This window comes from Catharus ustulatus, chromosome 6 (genome assembly GCF_009819885.2).
Source record: "Catharus ustulatus isolate bCatUst1 chromosome 6, bCatUst1.pri.v2, whole genome shotgun sequence".
In the NCBI taxonomy this organism is placed as follows: domain Eukaryota; kingdom Metazoa; phylum Chordata; class Aves; order Passeriformes; family Turdidae; genus Catharus; species Catharus ustulatus.
The window spans coordinates 3403137-3409718 of NC_046226.1; positions in this window are offsets into that span (position 1 = coordinate 3403137).

Consider the following 6582-nt stretch of genomic DNA (forward strand, 5'->3'; position numbering starts at 1 on the left):
GGATGGGGATATTGGAATCCGAGGGGAACCCTGGGCTGAGATCTGGGATGGGGATACCGGAGATCCGAGGGGAACTCGGGCTGAGGTTGGGATGGGGATATTGGAATCCGAGGGGAACCCTGGGCTGAGATCTGGGATGGGGATACCGGAGATCCCAACCCCCGGGCTGAGATCTGGGATGGGGATATCGGAGATTCCAGGGACCCCCGGGCTGAGATCTGGGATGGGGATACCGGAGATCCGAGGGGAACCCTGGGCTGAGATGTGGGATGGAGATATTGGAACCCGAGGGGAACTCGTGCTGAGATCGGGGATGGGTATACCGAAGATACCAGGGACCCCCGGGCTCAGATCGGGGATGGGGATACCGGAGATCCCAGGGACCCCCGGGCTGAGGTGCGCGCTGGGGTAGAGGCAGCACTCCGGGCTGGGGGCACGGGGGGATCCAAGGGGATCCCAGAGTTGAGACCCTGGCTGGGGGTACAGGGGGGTCCCTGGGGTGAGGCGTGGGCTGGGGGTGTGGGGAATCCGAGGGGATGCAGGCTGGGAGTTCAGGGGGATGCTCGAGGTGCGGGGCAATCCGAGGGGATCCAGGCTGGGAGTTCAGGGGGATGCTCGGGGCTGGGGTTGCAGGGGGATCCGAGGGGATCCAGGCTGCGAGTTCAGGGGGATGCTCCGAGCTGAGTCTCAGGCTGAGGGTTGGGAGCCCAGCGGGAGCAGCAAGAGAATGGGGATGGATGGGGCAGGTCCTGCTGGGATGCAGGTTTGTGCCCCGCACAGCAGCTCCCAGCATCGTTATCCATGTTCTCCCTATCCTCTCAAACTCCTGGAGCTGGTCCCTTTGCCACCAGGGTGGTGTTGGCACATCCTGCCCAGTCAGTCCCTGGCACCGCTGGAGTGCCACCACCACCATTCTGAGGTGCTGTAGGGTTGGGATGCAGTCACCAGAATGATCCTAGGCATGGACTGACCCTCCTTAGTGACCATTCCCACCTCATCCCAGCTGGGCTCCCATCCCTTCAAACCCCTGACCTCTGCCGACACCTTCCTGCTGCAGGGCTGGCACGTCCCAATGTTTTCATATTCCCACCCAAGATTCTGCAAATGTGCTAACTCTGATGACCCAGACCAATTATTTTGAAGTTTCAGTGGGGAACTTATTAGCATGTCACCCCCAAAGGTGATTTGAGCTTCCTGCATCCTCCTGGGCACTCTTGGGGCAAACCCAGCAGACAGAGCACAGCTTGGGTTCAAGTGTTGCTGAACAAATAAATGCTGGGGAAGATTTTTGGAACACAGGTCCCCTCCAGCTGAAGCTATTCCAGGATTTTATGAGCTAGAAACTGAGTCTAAAGGCTCAGCTGAGCATAGGGTGAATGCTCCATCACCCAAGCACAAGCAGGGGGACTCATAATTTCTGGATTGCAATCAAATAAATGGCCAGGATGTAAAGGAGCCACAAACCCTTCTCTTCACACCATCGGTCCTTAAGGCAGCAGGGACAAATTGTCCCCCTCTTGTGCCTAGGAAATGGCAAATTGCTGGGAAGATAAGGAGGGGAAGGAGCTGTCAGAGGGTGGGGTGTGACTCACTGGCTTTCCTCCTCCTGACACAAGAGCTGTATTTAACTAAGAAAAGCAAGAGGGGAAAAAAAAAGAGAAAAAAATACTCCAGCAGCTGTAACACACTCCACATTTCCGCATTTATCATTTGGTTTCTGATCACAGGTTTTACCAGAAGAGTCAGGATGACTCAGGTGAAATCCAGAGCCCTGCAGCCAGCCAGGCTTTACTCGGGTTTATTGCCCCGGGCTCCGATCAGGAACAGGAACTGCTCTACCAGAAGGATTTGGAGCCCTGAACAGACACCCAGCTCCTTTCCCAGTCCTCTGAGGATGTCCAAATCCTCTCTTTGAACCCGATAAGTTCCCTCACTAAGCACACCCGTGTGCCTCGGCAGGAGGATCGCGCTTCCCTTCGGATCCCGGCTGAGCAGACACAGTTCAGGGCTGGGTGATGTTCCTGAGGAGCTTCAACCCACTGAGACCAAATAATCCATACAAAAAGGGGGTTAGCAAAGAGCATCTTGGCCCTCCCTAGTCTCTGCTCTCTTTGTTTTCTTGGAAAAGAAGATAATCTCCCTCCGGAGCCAGCCCCAGCTTTGGAACCGCCTGGGCTCAGCTGCTGTGGGAGCTGGTTGTAATTTTTCTCCTATTTATGGGGCAAGAAGGGCAGTTTCCAGCTTATTTACCAGCCTGATCACTGCCTGGCTGTGCAGAAAGCCACTTTTGCTGAGGGTGTTTGGGCAGGGGTTGCACACACAGGAGCTGATGCCAGCAGCTCTGTTAACAGCCTTTGCCAAGGTGGAATTGGTAGGTTCAGGTAATTGGGATTTGTGCCAACCACAGTGGAGTCCTTTCCCTCTGAAACACAACCCCACATCAGCTGTGTAAGAAGAAACTTTAAGACTTGGCCTTTTGGGTTTTTTAAATAAGTTATTGTGAGATTTTATTGATAGTTCTCTGTTATTTACACCCCATGCTATCACTAAGCTTTCACAATTAAGTTTTTCTTAGCTATTTCTGAATATATGCCCAAAAAAAAGTGAAATACAGACTACAAACCAGAGGAACCAATGAATATTCAAGGTTGGAAATGACCTCTAAGATCATCAAGTCCAACCATTAACTCAGCACTGGCAAGGCCACCACTAACCCATGTCCCCAAGTGCCACATCCATATGATTTTTGAACATTTCCAGGCATGATGATTCCACCACTTCCATTGGAAGCCTATTCCAACGCCTGACCACCCTCTCAGTGAAGAAATTTTCCCTAATATCCAGCCTGACCCTCCCCTGCCACAGCTTGAGGCCATTTCCCTTTGTCCTGTCCCTGTTCCTGGAGCAGATCCCAAATCCCCCCCATGTCCCCTCCTGTCAGGGAGTTGTGCAGAGCCACAAGGGCCCCCTGAGCCTCCTTTTCTCCAGGCTGAGCCCTCCCAGCTCCCTCAGGAATTCTCCAGCCCCTTCCCAGCTCCCTCACAGGACTTGTGCTCCAAACCCTCCCCCTAGAGGGAATGCGCCCTGTTTTTCTTTCCTCTGCTTGATTAGAGCTTCAAAGATATTTTCACTGTTTAAAGAGAAGAAATTGTTAAAGATCAACAAAACAGGGAGTGCAAAAAGTCCTGAGACTGTAACTAGAATTATTTTCAAATGTAGAATAAGGTGCTTCCCAGGGTTAGAAGAGTGGAATCCCCAAAAGAAACCACTCCAGGCCAAAGCTAAGGGGGAGTCCTCACTGGAACAGATAAAGCCATCAAAAAGATGTTTCAAAACACCAACAGCTGCTAAAAAGCTGCCAGAATAAACAGAAATCATGCACCACCTGCTTTTCCTCTGTTGGCTACAAAATGGGATCATTCAGGACTGGGCTCAGAGCTTAAGGTTAGAGATGATGAATTCCCCCCTCTCAATCCAACACATCATTAACAGCAGCAAAAGAGCAAAGCAGATCAATCCTGCTGTGAACAGGACGTGGCCCCAACATGATCCTGGAATAATAACTGAGCCCACAGAGATGGATGGCAACATCCCAGCCTGTGGACATCCTTCCTATGCTCTGGAAACCCAGCCTGAGATTTATCAGCCCCTGGAATCACAGTGCGTCAGTTCAAAGAGTGAATCACGAGCAGTTTAATTCTATTACCCAGAATAACGAGCAGAATTGATTACAGGCTCCTAAAATACTGATCTGTTCCAGGAGGATTTGTTGCTCCATGAGGACAGAGGATCCCCAGGGTCTGAGGGGATTTCTGCAGGTGGGATCTGCACTTCCTAGGTGGGGTCTCACATTTTAGGGATGAGAGCAGAGGTGCAGGCAGCAGTTTTGCCCTGTCCCAGCTTTCCTTTCCTGCCCTAGCAGAGCAAGGACAAAGGATCTCTTGCCAATTGGCCTTTCCTCCTCAAAATTTGGAAAACTTCAGCAGGATTGGTGTGGGTAGGCTGTACCAGGTGAATTCATTTATTAACATAACATAACATAGATGTTATATATTAATATAACACAAGTCTGGCTCTCCTGGACCTGTTCCCAAAAGGAACTGCCTGACATCAGCCAGGATGATCTTTAGGTCCCTCCATTCCATCCCATCCCATAACCAAGGGTGGCTTTGGACTCACAGCCCAGGCAAATGGAGCAGCAGCCGTGTCCCTGCACTGCTTCCCTCAATTGCTCCTCGCTGTTATTACCCCAAGATATCGATAATGTGATTTGGAGACCAGACTGTTCCCTGGCAACACATGGCTTGAAACTATTCCTGCAAATTTTCCCTACCATTTGTGTCCAATTGAGTCAGGATCAAGTGTCTCTTTTCACAGCCTGGGTCGGTATTTGTGTTTTGCCTGCCTTTAAGTGAATTATTGACTATTAAATTTGTTTGGCAGCATTAGCTGAGCACGTTTAGGGCAACAACCAGGCTGAGGGAGAAGCCAGATCTGCTGTTCTCTGTCAAACAACTCCATGAGGCACCCAAGTTCCTCACAACCCATCTCCTCCTGGATTATCCAGCCAGGACCAGCAGGTCACTCCATAAGCAGCACAGTTGTGTTTTTTGGGAGGAAGCTGAGGTGCATCTCATAGCCAGAGGAACTCTGAGAGGGAAATCTCCTCCAAATACAAGTTTTTCCTTTGCCCAGCTCCACCCTGAGAATCCAAGAGTGATGGATCCATCCTGACCCTCCCATTCCACAGAATCATAGAATCATTTGGCTTGGGAAAGACCTCTAAGATCACCAAGTCCAAACATCAAACCCAATCACTGGGATTTCCAGCACAGCCAAAGAAAAAACACCCAGCAGATTCCTTGGCACAGTTTCCATGTTCCTGGTTTTCCAGCAGAAAGGTGGCAAAGTCAGGGCAAACAAGAATTTCTGAAGACTTCAGTGAAATTCTGCTGAATTATTGTTTAAAAAAAGATTGAAAACAAACAAACAAACAAAAATCTAAACCAGGTCATAGAGATTTACCTGTTTTCACTTGAAAATCCATTCCACATTTTCTGTTTCTTGGTCTGGCGTTTCCTTTCCACTCGAATTAGGGTTTATCCTTCTCCCAGTCCTGCCAGTGCTGGATGAGTGCACCCTGCTCCTGCTCAGCACAGCTCCCTGCAAGGCTCCAGGTGATGGAGGATGCATTTGCAGCTCTGCCTGGAGCTGTGTAACAGAGCAAAACCCATCCTTGATGATAGAAATGTAACAGCAGCCTCATGGGAGGTGATCCTCCCAGCAATAAAGCAGATGGAATATTCACTGCCATGGTCTCCAGAGCCCATTTGCTGTTTATTTTCTGGCCATGGACAGCAATCACCAGGGAACAAGTCCTGGAGGAGAAAAGGAGGCTCAGGGGGGACTTTCTGGCTCTCCAAATCCCCTGACAGGAGGGGACAGCCAGGTGGGGATCAGGGGACAAGGGACAGGATGAGAGGAAACAGTTTCAGTTGTACTGGGTGGATTAGATTGGATATTAGGAAAAAATTATTCATGGGAAGGGTTCTCAGGCACTGGAACAGCTGCTCAGGGCAGTGCTGGAGTCCCCATCCCTGGAGGGATTTAAAATCATGTGGATGTGGCACTTGGGGACATGGGGTGGTGGCCTTGGCAGTGCTGGGGGAATGGTTGCATTTGATGGCCTTGGAGGTCTTTTCCAACCTTAAAAATTCCATGATTCCACCCACAGTCACACAGCTCTGATGCAAATTTTCAAATCTGGTGTTGGAAACAGCTCTGCCAGCTCTAACCTGCCTGGAGATCCAAAGCTGGGGACATTGGAACCCACAAATGTTACATTGCAGAAACTGTTCCACAGGCAGAAAAACCACATGGAAATCAGGATGGTGCCCAACACCCCCAAGGATTTCCATGAAACCACCCCCTAAACCCAGGAGCCTCCTTTTAAACCAACCTTTGGTGTGTTTGTTCAGAAGGGTTGTGTGATTGCAAACATCCAGCCCCCAGAAAACTCCCCTGGAAGTTTATTTTGGCTGTTTCCTCCCTCCTCTGGGAGCCAGAAGGACTTTGGATGTTCTGCAGGATCAGTTGGTTCAGCACTGGATGCCTCCCCAGCTCCCCTGGAAGTTTTCCCTGCCCACTTCCAACATCAGGGCTCTGGACAAGCAGCCCAAACATGGATTTTGGATATGGATGACAAGAATTGCCTAGAAAATCTTCCAACACCAACCCAGTCTAAGAGAAAGAAAATATTTCAGTTCACCAAGCCCAGTGATTTTTTATCAGGATGTTTTCCTTACCACTACAATCCCATTTTTTACCAAATAGGCTTTGCTAGCTAAAAATAAATCCCAGTCTCTGATACAGTAATTTCTTCCCAAAGAATGCAGAAAAATCAGAATGCTTTCTGCATTATGTCAGTGCAAAATATTACTATTTATGTTAAATATTATTTGCTATCCACTGTCAGGTTAAACAAAATGTGAAATGATAGATAAGAACTGTGGATGACAGAAGTACTGAAATTTGAGTTTGCTTCAAATACATTTATTAGACATAGTGCTCTGTCTCCAGAGC